The sequence below is a fragment of the Hyaena hyaena genome, unplaced genomic scaffold (assembly GCF_003009895.1).
Source record: "Hyaena hyaena isolate Hyena2069 unplaced genomic scaffold, ASM300989v1 scaffold_293, whole genome shotgun sequence".
Classification (NCBI taxonomy): Eukaryota; Metazoa; Chordata; class Mammalia; order Carnivora; family Hyaenidae; genus Hyaena; species Hyaena hyaena.
In genome coordinates this window covers 54,535-71,192 of record NW_024080925.1, presented here as the reverse complement: position 1 = coordinate 71,192, position 16,658 = coordinate 54,535, and the positions used below count along the sequence as shown (strand labels likewise).

Here is a 16,658-nt window from a genome sequence, read left to right as displayed (position 1 = left end):
TCTGTATGGAGCCTTCCAATTAATCCCCCTGCTTCAGCCCGCCACTCTATGAGGTGTCCTTGAGCCTAGGGTGGTTCAGATTAATTTCCTCTGAAGAGTAAGCATTTGGTCTCCTCAGGAGTGAGCATAAGGGGAATGCGTAACCACACAGACCTGGAAATGGGGACTTGAAGGCCCACCTGCTCCTTACAGAGGCTTTCCACCCATCCCAGGATTTAGCTTTCAAGTGCACTCTGAACTGTGTGTTACCTCTGATTTCCATGACTTTCCAGGCTTCCAAAGGGCAGACTGCATATCTCCTTGTTACCATTGCCCTCTGAAGGCACTTGAGTTTCAGCCTTTTCTGTGCTATGTTAGGAGTCAGATCCTGCAGCAACAGATGCCGTCATGTTGAAAATCTCCATACACCTAAGTGATTAACAAGGCTTAGCTAATACCCATCTTGTTTCTGTGTTAGTGGAAGTTCACAGTAATGGAATCTGACCAGTTTAATGTTAATGAATTACACTTTGTGGCTAGGTGGCTGCCTTTCATCTTAAATACCAAAGTCAGACTTACAGCTATGCACATCAGTAAGCAGATGCTTTGCCTCACCACTTGTCTTTCAGTTGCAGAAAATATCTGTTCCATTGCAAAATTAAATTGGTCGTCTAATTAACTGTGAGAATTGGGACAAATTCTTTCCCCCTCTTCCCCTTTTATTCCATCATCCCATTCAAAACCAGATCCCAGAAGGAGAAACAGCATGTCCTCACCAGCTCAGCAAGTTTCTTATGAAGCAATACTTCTTCCATTCCAGGCTCTGCTGCATTCACAGAGGCAAGAATGTGAGTGGTGACTCTTCAGTGGCCCTGAGAGTCCCATCAGCGCTCACACCCCAGTGTGTAAACCCCAGGGATCCCCCTTGGTGAGGATTCTGTCTGAGGAGAGGACTTTGAACACAATGTGTTGTGTAATAAGACCAACCACCCCAGTTTGCCTGGGACTAAGGGGTTTCTCAGGACACAGGAACTTGAGTGTTCAACCAGCAGATGGGAGGCAGTCGGCACAGTGGTCTCAGGCCAGGGATCATGTGAAACCTCACTGGCTGAAGATTTATCTGAGCTGTTCACACTAGATGGAGAAATGCTGGCCAACAAGTAGAAAGACTGGCATAGGGAAGCCAGAGACCAAGCCGCTACTACCCAATTCACCATCTGGATTTTTGGGTAACTAAATAGAAAAGTCAAGAGGCAGAGAGAAAGAGATTGATTTAAGGAATCATAAACAACGTAAAAGATGGTTGCTGTATTAGTCAGGGTTCTCCAGAGAAACAGATCAAATAGTGACACAGGACTCGGTCATTGCCCCGACTGACTCCATTTTGCTTTCAACCTGTTCCTCTTAATGGCTCTGTTTCCCCCTTTATCTTCTCAGTTAACTCCAGCAGGGGGCAAGTGGGCAAAACCTCCTGTGATGGGAACCAAAACTGCCCCTTTAGGCAATAACGACTGCCCTGGTGTCAGTAAGATCCCACAGGATTGACCCCAAGATAATGATCAACGTGACTTTTGCTGCTCCGCTGCACATTCCCACCAATCTTTGCTCTGTCTTTTCCCTATATAAACTCAGAAGTATTCTCAGTAGTTCTTGTGACATGAGTCGCCTGTCTTCCTGGTGTTGGCCTCACTGAAGTCAAATCCGTTCTTGTTTCACCACCACTGGTCTCTCTGCCTTCACACTTTGTCAGCAATGAATGGCACAATCTGGTCCGTTCGGACCCTATGGCCAGGTGTAAGATCTTGTACCCTGGAGCTCTGGTAACAATAGGATATTATCTATATCTAATATTTTTCTTTTTCTGATTGCTGACACTTTTTCTATACGTTAATCACAGTCAAACTCCCCCGCTTGATCTGAATCCTGTCTAAACCATAGATGTTTATATTCTTAAGTTCCTTTGTATGTTTTTAATTCTTCCTCTTCTATAGCTTGAGTTTTCAGGTTTGTTCACTTTCCTCTATGTTGGGCTACCAGTCAGTACAGGGAGTTTGAGCTTTTTCTAGAATCCCTGCGAAACTAACTCTATGGCCCCCTCCTCATTTTTTTTTTTTTGTATACAAATCAACTAGTATTTTAATTTTGTTCCTTCATATAACAGTGAATTTGTCACAGACTCACATTTAAGACCACTCTCTTCTGACACAGGACCCTGCTAATGCATCCCGTTTTGATCATGGAGTCCTTTTCAGTGTTTTTTTTTTTTTTTCCTGGGTCCCTGGATTTAAAATTAGTCTATGGTTACTTTCCATATTTTATTTATTTAATTTTGTTTTTTATTTTTTTAAGTAGACCCCAGATTCAACATGGGGCTTTCACTCACAACTCTGAGATGGAGTCTCATGATCTACTGACTGAGCCAACCAGGGGCCCCTACCCTTTCATATTTAAAATTTTTACCTAATTTACTGTTTGTTACTATGCAGTAAAAAAGTATTTTCTTTTCTTTTTTTTTTCTTTTTTAGTGTGTGCTTATTCCCTAAGTATATTGATTTGTGAACTTGAGATTTGGATGTTATTTTGTTATTTGGATCCATATTACTGCCATTTGTAATTTTTCTTCCCTTTTTTATGAGACATTTGCATATTCTCCCAGTTTAGCATCCTCTAACATCTAAACATTTCACCAGGTGTGTCCTATTTCCTTTTCAGTTTTTAGTGTTCAGTGTTTGTGGATCTTTGAGAGGCACAAGCCAGGAAAATCCCAGGGGGAGACATAATGCATGTTCTCAGTAGGACTTGGTGCAAATGATTCCACGTTAGCAGGATAATCTTAAAAAGAGTTACTACTTCCTCATGTGATCTCTCCCTTAACCGTGTTGTCAAGGAAACATCTCAAGACTTACTTATCCCTTTTTGACACTTGTTACATATTTACTAAGAATTGGCCAAAAATCATAAGTCTTCAACTTTAAGGGGCAGCTTCTTCAATGTATTTGGAAAAGAAATTATTTATCATGTATTTGTCAGAGAGTTAACTACTTGGCAGCTAATGCTTTGAATTGCAAGCTTTCTTCAGTGAAACCCACTCTGTTTGCTGCTGGTTACTGACGAGGTTTCTTGGACTTTGTCTTGCTCAATGCAGTGCTGCCACCGTCTTACTCTCATACACTTTACAGTCTGGCTCTGTGAGGGCAGGACTGGGTTCCTATCTTCTGATCATCAAATTCTAGTCACTCAGCATGATGTCTGTCCACAGAAGTTTGTAAGAGATCTCTTTTGGGGGGATGAGTTTGTTAATTGTCTGCTATTTGTAAGGCAAAATGATACTAAGCACTGGGAATCCGACGGTGATTAAGAAGTCCCTGCTACTTATAGGCTATAGTTTCACAAAGAAGATAAAGTATTAAATAGGCAATTAGAATACTATATGATAAGTGATGTGCCAGGATGGTGAGGCTGATGGAAAATAGGGTAAGGGAAGACACTGATGAGGGTGGAAATAAGGATCTAAGGATTGTAGCTGCCTAGGGAAACACCTGAAGATAGAGTGTGGTGACAGGACATAGGGGTGTCTACTCTCTGGAGGAAGCACAATGTGAAAGAATTGGGAAAATTAAAATTGTGTTCAGAGAGTGGGATGTTTGGCTCATTTTTTCAAAGGAACAGAAGTTCCAGGTAAAATTGCAGTTCGTGATGTGCTATGTCAAAGGATGGTCTGGTGGAGAAAATCACTATCTAGGAACGGGTCAAAGAAGTGAGAGGTCAGAGGCTGGGATGACTCATGCACATGCTAATATTATTTACAATAATCAGAGTCTCCACAGATCTCAAACCACAGATCTCAAACTCTTCTTACTCTACAACGCAGATCAGCTCTTTTGAGTTACGTTGCACCTCTAGGTGCACCCCATGGAGCTTTGTCATGTCTGGGCACTTATCACACCGATCGGTCATTGCCTTTTACATGTCATGGAAATCAGGAACTACACTGTATCTTTGGCTCTAGCAGAGTAAGGTACATAGAAGGGCTTGATAAATATTTTTCAATGAAAACACGAATGAAGACTTCAGTTACTGCAAATAGGCTTGGTTTCAGGTTTATGTTGATGAAGGGATTCAATATCACTAGAATTTTATTTTTTCCTCTCTCTTCTGTTTCTGGACTCTGCTGCTTTAGTTTTGTCCTGATTCTTATACAGTTCTCTCTTTGTGCTTTAGAAATGGAACCAGATCTCATTTGCTCAGTCCATGGTCTCCACAGATGGGCATATGTACTCCACAGCATGCAAAATGTTATCCAAAGTATATGGCTTGAGAAGAGGAGCAGGCACAGTTACTTAGAGGGAAATCAAGGCACTACACACACACACACACACACACACACACACACACGCACTTATGTATCTCAAGAAGAGCTGGAATCAGGCAGCAGAAACAATAGATAGACAACAATAACAACAATTATTTTTCTTATGACACCAATAATAACTTCAAAAAAGCACAGAAGTTTTCTCTTGTTTTCTCTTCAGGGCACAGATCCTCACCTAGATGTTTCTGAGTTGAAGGTCCCCTGCCTTTGTTCCTGATGAGGTCCTCACTTTAACTTCTTGAAATCTCAGGGCGGCTGAACTGCCGACTTTGGAGGCTGCTGGCTGTGGGTCACACTCCTCACATTCCAGAAGCCCTTTTGGGTCATGTAGACAGTACCTCTGCAGTTGCCATAGAAAGACTTCTCTTGGGGAATCTCCTTGAGATATACTGATGGAAACTTGACAGTGTTTTCCAATTGAAGTCAGAGCCACAAGGCTTCCAGTAAAGAGCCTCACTGCTGAAAACACCTGTCTTAGAGGAGAAGGAAGGGTAAAGGCATAGGGAGTTGGAGAGGAGTGTGTGTGCCAGAGTTAAGCTGAGAACCACTGAAAGCTATAGGTTTAACTAAAGATCCACAGTAGCTTTCAAGATGACAGGTCAAAGAGAAGCTGCCTTGGTCAGTGTTACGTATGGGAAGCCAGAGGCTAAGTCTGCCCATGGCCTTTAGCCACACATAGTGATCAGAATCTTTTACAAAATATAAAAAGCCTCCGGAGCAGGAAAAGTAACAAAATTCATTTTAGAAGAACGTAAGCAAATCCTGGGAAGAGAAAAAAACCAAAGTGATAGACAAGTTATTGTATGGAACAGACATGAGAACATTATCTTAATCTCCTGGCCAGTATTCTCCCAGGCTTTGGTCCATTTTAATTCCCTTCCAATTTACAAATTACTTTAACATTTCTAAGGGACACAGATGTGTCTTAAATTGATAAGTGGAGTGCCAAGCATCACTTCCAGTAACGGCAAAAGAATCCACAAGTCTTTAATTTTTACATCTAATTGACTTCAGTTGAGGTGTAGTCAAATGTATATTATTTCTTAATTTGACACCTTCTATTTAAGAGGTCTTATTTTATATGTATCAGAGTCACAGGTGTGAAATTAGTCACTGGGAAGGCTAACTGTTCCAGATTCTTTTGACCTTATGGCTGGAAGGAATTTAATTGTAACCTCATAAAAAGAAAGGAATTCTGGTCACTGGGGAAGATGATTACATGGTCATTGACAATGTGAACTTGAATGGCTACATTAGCTCTTTAATTATAATGAATCAAGAAATGTTCAAGGTTGGAAAGGAGGCACTTGATAGGGGATAATGACAGGTACTTATGCAAATGGTATCAACACTGACAGAATGAAGAGGCTGGAGCCAGAAGGGAGAAGTGCAACACCTAGCAAACGTTCAGCATCTGTCATTAAAACTACCGCATGAAGTGACACAGTTCTATTCACTAAATCTCAAGGTGGAGATTTTCTTTGTTAGGTTAGTACTTCTGTTGTCTTTTCCTTCTGAATTTTTGGTGCCAATTTAGTGTGAATGTCCTTAAATGTGAATTGAGGGAGAACGAAAAAAAATAGCCGAGACCATCATGTCAGATTCCCGGGAACCAAAGGTTCCTTTAATATAGGTTCTTGTTAGTAGAACGAAACATCATTTTTGTTTGTTTTTTAATTCCTAGCTCTGGCTTCAATATCTATCATTTCAAAGTGCAATTCTTAATGCATAAACATACTTATTAAGACTTGATAAACTAATGATTGAGCAAATGGATGATGATTGAATGAACATGAATGTTGTAAAGGAGAAAGGAGAAAAACTAAAAATCCAACTGAGGGAAATAGCTTTAATATTAGATCTCACTTGTGAAACTGAACAAAGAAAACCTCATTCAAACTGGAGTCTGAGGGATGCCTTGGACTCTTGATTTCGGCTCAGGTCATGGTCTCATGATCATGGGATTGAGCCCTGAGTCAGACTCCATGTTGGGCATGGAGCCTGCTTGGGATTCTCTCCCTCTCTCTCTGCCCCTTTCCCACTTGCATACTCTCTTTCTATAAACAAACAAACATTTAAGGAAAAGTATTTAAAATGGAGTCCAAAAAAATGGAGTCTAGAGGCCAGAAGGGGGAGTTCTCATAAACCACCACTGGCTGAAACTTGGCAGATCCTAAGGGGAAGAGCCGACTTTACTACCCCAGCAGGAGGAAGATTTTCTCCTCCCCCTGCAACAGCCCAGCTAATAGGACTGTTACAAATCAGCCAATGAAAAGACACTACATTTTCAACTCCCAGTTTACTCCAATGGACTTTTTGCTTATAAAAGCCCTTCCCAGCTCCCCCTTTCCTTTATCAAAGAGCCACTCCCTTGTTCTTCAGGCTGGCCTGTGGTTCACCATAGCTTACTTGTCCTGAATTGCAGTTCCTCTGGTATTCAGAAATAAACTCATTTTGCTGTTAAAATAACTGGCTGTTTTATTTTCAAGGTGGACACAATTTACACAGCTTTTACAACACTGAAAATAGATGTATTTCTTGGAATTCTTTAAAGAAAGTCTGTTGGGAACACTTATGAGGTAATCATTTGTAGTCAGAGATTACTTAATTAAGGTAAGGATATATGAACAGCTTGTACCACCCACAGGCAAAGCACTGATGTTTGTGTGGGTAATGAAACTGTTTTCTGCTTATAGAAAACCAGGCAGGCCTCCTTGGAGTTTTCTCTTCTCAACAACAAGCACAACAACAACAAAAGTCCATACAGAAAATATGTTTCTTAGGACATAGAATCATCATCTTAGGGAGAAAACACTTATTCCTCAGTTCTAATATTTCATCCTTGTGGATAGAACTTCTGTTACAATAATCTCCCCCCTCTTCCCTTTTTACTTCTCTTCCGGAAAAGAAACTTTATTTGATATGCCAACTTGGGAAAAGAAACTGAACCTCACCCTCTTTTTTAGAGCTACCCTGCTCACAAGAAGCCTGCATTAATTTTCCTCTGGTCCAAAAAGTGTGTTCTCAGACCAAAGCCATCGAGATTGTCTGGAGACTTGTGAGAATTTGTTATGTAAGTAGCGCCCCCCCCCCCAAATATTAAAAAATAAAGAAGAAGGGACGCCTAGGTGTCTCAGTTGGTTAAGCATCTGACTTCAGCTCACATTATGATCTTGCAGTTCATGGGCTTGAGCCCCACGATGAGCTCTGTGCTGACAGCTCAGAGCCTGGAGCCTGCTTTGGATTCTCCCTCTCTCTCTGCCCCTTCCCCACTCATGCTCTGTCTGTCTGTCTCTCTCTCAAAAATAGACAAACAAACAAAATTTAAATGAGCCAAAGATGGCCTCTGAATATTGGCCCAATGTGTTTTCTTCTTTGCAGCAGTATGGGACCAGTTAGCTCAATAGCCCACTGGCACCAAACTTAATTTTTTACATATCCAATTGTTTTAAGCAGAGCACTAATGAATTAGCAGATTTTTAGCCCTGTAGATCCTACCTGCTTTGCATACCCCATATAATTGCACTCAAGATCTGCTAACCATAGATAAGATTAGATAAAATAACTACTGGAGCTGTAAGAACACTCCCAAGATGCCACTGCCCTGCAGAGCTCTGTGACCCAGACACTCCCCATGGACAGCTGAACAGTATCACCTCGACACTTGATCCCCTTGCTGGGTAGTGGTATCTGAATTGTCTCAGGATGTGAGAGAGCTTCCACACGTGTGAACATGTCGAAGTGTCACCCAAATAAAGCTTGTTGTATGTTATTGCAATAGTCACATCTATCACATCTGTTCCTTGATCAACTCCCAAATCTCTGGAATTCACAACAGAATTGTTGAATTTCAAGCACTGCCTGAGACCTACTAAATCCATACTCTTGGACGCAGACCACTAATCTATATTTTAATAAACATTTCAGGTAGTTGTGTTGAATGCTGAAGTTTGAGAACCACTATCTTTCATAAGGCAGGACACCCTTGGTGAGGCCTGTAGTTCTTTAGCATGTGTGTTATGACCTGGTAAGCTTCTGTATTATTAATCTGTTGCTGTATAACAACTTCCCCTCAACATTTAGTAAGTAGCTTAAAATAATACACATTTATTATCTCATTGTTTCTGTGGTTTAAGAATTCAGAATCAGTTTAGCTGTGTGGTTCTGGCTCTGGATTTCTCATGTGGTTACACTCAAGATGTTGGCTGGGACTTCAGTTATCTGGGGACTTGACTAGGAAGGTCTATTTCCAAGATGGCTCACTCTCATGGCTGTTGGCAAGACCCCTTAGGTGCTTACCATGTGAATATCTCTGTAGGGCTGCCTGAATAATTTAATGACAAGGCAGCTGGCTTTCCACAGAATAAGAGATCCAAAAGAGAGCAAGATAGAAGTTATAGTTTCTTTTATAACCTAGTCTCAGAAATCATATCTGCCATTTTCACAATATCCTATCGGTCATGAAATTCAGCCCTAGTGTGGGATATGAATGCCATATGGTGCAGGAGTCATTGGGGGCCATCTTGGAGGCTGACTACCATAGCCTTTCTAAATTAGAAATGAAACAGTGGCAATGTAAACTTCCCAAATGTCAACCTAAATCAAGAGGTACACGAAGGCCAACTCAAATTTCCAGAAATTGAGTTTACTTGGGAATAGCAGAGGAATTGCAATTCGGGAAATCCATGCTATAACTAGCTACAGGTGAGTCCGTAGAGGGCTTGGAGTGGAATGTATTTATGGGCAAGGAATGCAAAGATGAGGAAGTAGAGCCAGAGTCCAAGAAGTAATTTCATTGGCTTGAGGATGTAGAAGGATTCTTGGCAGATGTTTACAGGTCAGGAGATACGACTTGGTCTTCTGTAAATCAGGCCCTTAATGAAAATCAGTCTCTTGTTTCTTAAATTTCATTTTCCTGAGGGCACATGTGTGAGAGTCTCCACTTCATATCCTCTGGTTCCACTGAAATCCTTTCACACAAACATGGCATGTATCTACAATCAAAGGTGGTACTTTGCTTCTGACTGCTCACACCCATGTTTCATTTGATTGGTAGCTTGGATGGGGAAAACCAATGTAATCGACTCTCTCATAACCCAACATGTAAAAAATTGTAAATCATGGTAATCCCTCTCGTATGCTTTTCTAATTAATTGCCTACTCTACATCTCTGTCAGGATGTCCCACAGCACCCCAAAATTAAACTCCTGGTATACCCTGCTAAACCTGTTTTTCTTTCATTTCCTTCTTATACTCAATAGCACCACCATCCATCCACGTTCCCAGGTCAGGAATCTGGGAGTTTTTCATCTCACAAGTCCTGATAATCATCAAAGCCTGCCGACTATAGCCCCTAAGTACCTCTCACACTTCTGTTTACCTCCACGTTGCTCTTCTCTCGATAGCATTGATATTACAACTACCAGCTGATCTCCCTACTTTTCCCTGTGGAAAATAGTTTAGAGCTGGGATGGAGGGGAGACAGGGAGACTAGCTGGAGGTTGTGGTATCAATCCTGTTGAGAGAAAAAAGTGGTGGTGGTGAAGAAGAGAACTAATCTGAGTGATTCTTCTAAAGCATTCTCTTCTTCAGACCCCTCTCCATAACTCCCTTTTGTCCTTCAAGTCCAATTCCAAGTACATGTGCAAGGCCTCCATGACTGGGTGTGGCCCTCCAGTTTACTCTCTTGCCTATATTCAACCAGTCTGAACTTCCTTCAGATTCACAATTGCCCATTTCCCTTCACCACCAAATCCATTTAAAATATTTCACCTTCCATCTGAACTGTCCTTTGCTTCATCCTATTCACTTGTGAAGTTTTTATGTGTTCTTCAGGGCTTGGTTTATATGTTCCCTTTCTAGGAGGTCTTTTCTGACTCCCAGATTTCGGGTGAAAGCTTTCCTATGGTCTCCCTCAGCACCCCATGGTTAACTAATCATCATATGTACCAATATTGAGACAATGATTTATTTGAGTCTCTCTTCCACTGAATTGTACAGCGCCTGTGGCAGTGACTCTGTCCTACTAACTCTTCCATGCCCAGCCCTGTCACAGGTTCAGCCCTTGATATAATGTGGTGTGAATGAATACTTTTGTATTTATCAGTTAACAGACCATTTGCTTTTACTTGCAATGGAGGATTATCTCCTTTGATTGATGGCTCATTATTTCTTTTGATATTCTCTATCTTCCCTATCTCCCCCTGGCTTCTGTACCTCCACCCCTTTCCTATTTCCTTTATTCTCTTCATCCTTTCCAGAATATTTATTGAACCCCTACTGTATTCCAAGAAGTGCTCTTCTAACCTGTTTCTACCATTTCCTCACATCTTCTGCACTAGAGTTCTCCATTTGCTATTTTTCTATTTTTACCAAGAATGCAGATAATTTTCAGGATCATACTTATTTATGTCTGACCCTATAATAAGTATAGTAGAAAACAAATTTTGTGTAGAATCAGAGGTATTCTGCATTTGGCCCATGCTGATGCCTATGTCTTACTTTATTTGCTTTCTTATTTAAAAATTTTTTTGAAATGTTTATTTAGTTTTGAGAGAGAGAGAGCAGGGGAGGGGCAGAGAGAGAAGGTGACACAGAATCTGAAGCAGGCTCCAGGCTCTGAGCTGTCAGGACAAGAGCCTGAAGCTGGGCTTGAACCCACAAACTATGAGATCATGACTTGAGCCAAAGTCAGATGCTCAACCGACAAACCACCAGGGTGCTGCACTTTCTTAAACATATAAGCACACCTGACTGAGCAGGTCTACTGGGTTCCTTATAGAGAACTAAACTTGTGAGGAAAAGGATAGTCGGGCTTTCTGCAGAGCTTTACGGTGTATGAGTACATGTTAATGTGACTGTCTCTAACATCACACCTGTGGAGACTTGTGTGATGGTGTGGTGCTGATAAATGGTCTTCATGAAATCAAAGAGATCCCTGATTTATAGCCTTTGCCAGTTTGCGTGGTATAAATACTCCTACCGCGGCTGATTTCAAGCTACCAGTATGCCATCACTGAACACAGAGTTGGGAGGTGATAGGTCGAATCGGCTCTCATTAACCGGTACGAGCTGGTGCAGCACATCATGGCTGTAACCCGGCACAGGCTTCCGGGAAGGGGGTGCTGGGTAGCTCTCATTACTCTGACCAGCACTTTGCTCTCTTTTCTGAAACTTGCCCTACCTACACACTGCGGAGTTGTCAGCTGGATCATCCTGATGGGATCGGAGGTGCTCAACTCAAGCTGGGCAGAGCAAAGTGCCTTCTAATATACTTGGAACCTGGCTGGTTTCATGTACAGAGATGTAGATCAGGAGTTAGAGCGGTCATTTCCTTGACACGGAGTTAGAATAGAGTAAACCCACCTGCAGCAAGAGAGAAGCACAAGCAAGGTATATGAAGAAGGGAATGACTGGGTTTCGGTAGCTCGTTAGCCCCTGAGATGAGGAGTACCTCTGTGTACGGATATGAGAGGCTGTCTGACCCTACTTACCTTTGTTTCTGCTAGCACCATGTTATGTGGAAACAGACGTGTTAACAGCACAGAGGATCTGGCTGAAAAACAACTACCATACCTTTCTTTTCTGTGTTCATCCTCCCAACTATCAGTTCAGAAACAAACACCTGGGGGCACCTGGGTGGCTCAGTCGGTAAGCCTCCGACTTCGGCTCAGGTCATGATCTCAGGGTTTGTGGGTTCGAGCCCCACGTCGGGCTCTGTGCTGACAGCTAGCTCAGAGCCTGGAGCCTGCTCGGGATTCTGTGTCTCCCTTTCTCTCTGACCCTCCGCTGCTCATGCTGTCTCTCTCTCTCTCAGAAATAAATAAAACATTGAAAAAAACAGAAACAAACACCTGAAATCATAAAATTTTGATTATAGTTTTTTTTTTTTAATTTAAATATCCATTTTTAAACCTCAAAACCCTGGAGTATGCTTCCCCTAGAAAGAGTTTACAGGGCTAACAATAGTAATGAATAAGCAATACAATTCCTAACCAGGACGCAGCTGTACAGTTTCAAATAACCAATTTGTAAATTTGTTGAACTTACTTTTACAAAAATATTCATTAATCCAGATATGAGTTGCAAAATTACTTCCAGATTTCTATAGATTACAAAGTATTCAGTTTTAGTTACATAGCAGGTGAACATTTTTAACTGAACTACTACTTCAAAATAGAATTTGTTAGAAAGTAATTGTTACGGTATAGGCACCCGTGAAAAGAAGTTTCTTGGCATATGACACCACTATAAGTTATTCAAATGTCTATATTATTACAGAAAAAGAGGAGGTAATTTCCACTTTGGCTAAAAACTGTATTCTTTACTTGAAGAACAGTTTTCTTTGACTTTTTGGTAATTATTCAGATTTTTAAAAATGACTTCAGTGCAAAAACACAACTGTGCAGATCCAAACAATAAAATATTAACTATCAAAACTAATTAATATCCATAATTCTATAACTACTGAAATACGCCCCCAGTTCAGAACTTACGCAGGCATATATACATACTGGGCTTAAAAGAGAAAAGGTATTACCCACATAACAGTACCATAAATACAACTGAAAATTAACTCTGCTGTCTAACTTAGCTGTGGGCAGAGATCAGCCTGTACTATGGTTATTTTCATATGAATAAGTGATGCTTATGTACTGGATAATTATGAGAACAAAAATGTATAAATAGTTAAGAGACATTTTACTACCATGACAAAACTGTGCTGCTATAAGTTATATTCATACCTGTTGATCAGGTATTTCATCAAATGATTATCAGCTTTTATTAAGCTCCCCAAATCCAAGTATATAATATGCAGTATGAGTTGAAGATTTTAAAAATGAAGCCTAATTTCTCCCGTATTGCCAAAACCCCATCCATGGCTAATTAGTATTGCTTTAAATTTCCAACCGTGTTAAATAAGGGTTAATTGCCACTTCTAAAAGAGATGGTAAATACCACACACCAAGAGGTAGCTCTGTTGCCTATAAATGCTTTAATCACAAAGCTCTCAAATATTATTGTCATTGAGCTGCCTGGAATATCATAGCAACTTGGTAGAGGAGTCAGTACATTTCTGGGTTTCATTTCCGAGAGCTTATGACAAAACTCTGTTTAAGAAGGCAAGACTTGTTTTCATCTGTCCACCAAGAGTCACTTTTAGAATATGCTCATGTTTAAAAAAAAAAAAGCATTTTGCAGCTTGATGGTTTATGAAATTTGAATATTTAGGATGACTTTGAAAGACCTGTGTGCATACAATTAACTAAAGATCAAAACATGAAAGATTTTCATGCCAGTCACTTACGTAACAATGACACCTAAAAGCAAAACTGTCCCTCAACATTTGGTAGAATACAGGTAAAAGCATAGTATTAGAAGTTATTCCTTACAAAGTAATCTCTTTAAAATATAAAATGATAAACACCATCACAAAGCAGTTGAATGGCTTCTCCCAAACCTTAAATGCTGCCAAGGTCCAAAAGGCACACAGAGCTCATGAGTTAAGCATTGTTAAGGCTGAAGTAGCTTTGGTGGGTTTCTCTGGGTCTGTATGAAATAGAAGTCCCTTCAGGGAATTCATCTGCTGAATGCTTTTGAACGTTTTTCAGTTAATTTCTTCACCTTTTTATCTGTGATGCCAGGACAGGCAGCTTCTGACACAGCAATATGTTTCTGGAGTTCTTCAGTTGCCTGATTCCTGCTAGTGTTATTCTTATTCTGCTGTTTAAGTTCAGCTAATGCAGGCATGATTACCATAAACAAATGGCTCCGAGTCTGTGCAAGTTGCTCTGTAGTTGCTTTGGATTGGGCTTCTCTCATATGGCGGGAGAGCTCCACTCAGCAGGAGTATTGTTTTCCCTGCTGGTAGATTCCAAATCAGAGCCCCCAGAATCAGTTTCATCATCACTGTGCCATTTTGCCTCCCATCTCTTAATCTATCAGTTCCGTCAAATAAGAAGTCTTCTTTGAATTTTTTTACAATGAATTTGTGTTTCGGATGTTCTTGAGCTGTAGGACAAAATGAAGGCTCTTTGTTCAGGCAAGCATCAGTAAACTCCTTAAAGGACTTAATAAAGTCTCCACCAAGAGTTGGGGGGGGGGATTGTTTTTTAGAATATGAAAAGAACTCTCATTGGATGCACATCACAGTTAGGTGGCTCTCCTTTGGCTAATTCAGCAGCAGTAGTTCCTGGGGCGCCTGGGTGGCTTAGTCGGTTAAGCGTCCGACTTTCACTCAGGTCATGATCTCGCAGTTCGTGGGTTTGAGCCCCGCGTCGGGCTCTGTGCTGACAGCCAGCTCAGAGCCTGGAGCCTATTTCGGAGTCTGTATCTCCCTCTCTCTCTGACCCTCCCCTGCTCACGCTGTCTCTCTCTCTCTCTCTCCTAGAGATAAATAAAAATATTAAAAAAAAAATAGCAGTAGTTCCCAATGACCAAATGTCAGCTTTTGAGTTACAAGCCCACCGTTGGAGTAGTTCAGGAGCCATCCAAAATGGTATTCCCACAAAGGTATTTCTTTTAATTTGTGTATCTGTCAGCTGGACAGTAAGTCCAAAGTCAGCAGGTTTAACATCTCCTTGTTCTGACAGCAAGGTGTTGGCAGCTTTTTATGTGTCGGTGAATTTTCTTTTCTGAATGCAGATAGTACAGACCTTTCAAGATTTCCTTTAGCACAGTAGTGATCTGGAACTCATCAAATGGACCAGCTTGAGGAAGACTCAGGGCTGAACCACCCCCACCCAGGTATTCCATTATTAAATTTGAACGCTTTAAATGTGATCCATAGCGTTTTGTTACATACGAGCTGTCCCACTGACTCAAAACAGTGATTTCCTGCTGAATGCCTGCAGTTTCCCCTTCCCCTTCCTCGGGTTTATGATTTTAATAGCGATCACCTGCTGGGTGCGGTATCAAATTCCTTTGAAAACTTCTCCATAGGAGCCTTTCCCGGTGTGCTTTAATTTTGTGAATAGTCCTGGATGGGCTGTGTTACTCTGCACCCCGGGAACTTGGAGAGGCCCCCGGCGAGCAGGCCACGAAAGCGATGCTGTTCCACATTGCTCCTGCGCTGGTGGCGCCCTGGTGACCGACTGGCTCCTGCTCCAGGGGTCGCTCAGCCACACTCGCAGGCTTTTCGACCGGGGCTTGGAAGGACACACAGAAATGGGACAACTGGGCTGGTGGTGCATCGCCTCTGCTGAGGGATAGGCAGTTCGTAGCTCAGCCACCTGGGACTCAGTTTACCTTTCTGACGCCCGCGGCTTCTGCTCCCGCTGCAACTCCTCCTGAACGTAGGATGGGGGCACTGCGTGTGGTGGTGGCTCGGAATTGCCCTTGAATGGTGACCGTGGTCTATGCGTCGCCGCTGTATAATTGTAGGTGTAAAGGAAGGAATGGTTCTTACATCAGAGATGGTTGCTTTCACTAAATCAACTTCCAATAGGCCAGTGGTTTTCAAAGCATCTGTCGTGGAATCCTTGCACCTTCTGAACTGCGTCAGCGACTGGAAGAAAAGCTGAGTGGGGCAGGGGTCCAGGCTCCAGTTGCAACATCAATCAGAGCTGCTCTGGGCTTATCTGTTTCCAAAGCGGGGTTTGTTGTTGTTGTTGTTGTATTTATGATTTCATTAAACAAATGTTTGCCCTGCTGCAGCCTTAGGAAAAAATCAGTTAGTCCTTAGAGTCATTAGTGTCCCCCATCGCTCCCCCTGGGCATTTCTGTCCTCCTACATTCTTCATTCCATCTTTTCACCACTGAGGCTCTTGGGAAAGGGATAGATCATTTAGAACCCACGTGGACACAAGGTCTCAAGCATTACCACCTGCATCCAAGTGGAGGCTGGCAACTGAAACCTGGAAAAAGCAGCCCTAAATTTCACCCATCATCCAAGAGGTGGTGCAGTTTTGATAGATGTGGGTGTTGATGTGGTTGGGATGGGGACAATTTTCTGGGATTTTTGGAATTTGCCATGCATGTGACTAACTGCTCTGTAGAGTCGTGAGCTCTGTTCTGAAGTCAAGGGCACGATTCCTCATCCTTATTTGGGAACTGAGTTTGAGATGAGCTATTTCCAGTGTCTATGCTGGTTTCACTCAAAGTTCTTGCATTACCAGGACTAACATTTTCTCTTTTAAAGGTTTCATTTTTCAATAGAAAATATGGGTGACTGTGCTGTGGTGGCTGCCTTATGTCTCTGACACTTTGAGACAACAGTCCTTAATGATGTTTAGCTGGTACTTCTCTTTCTCAGCTCAAGATCTGAGAATGTTTAAAAAAATTTTTTTACATTGATTCATTTTTGGGA

General features: G+C 41.7%; 1 pseudogene; it reads right to left on the bottom strand.

Moving 5' to 3' along the window:
• Window positions 1-13,930: 13,930 nt before the first annotated feature.
• Window positions 13,931-15,543, bottom strand: LOC120241896 (annotated as a pseudogene).
• Between the last annotated feature and the right edge of the window lie 1,115 nt (window positions 15,544-16,658).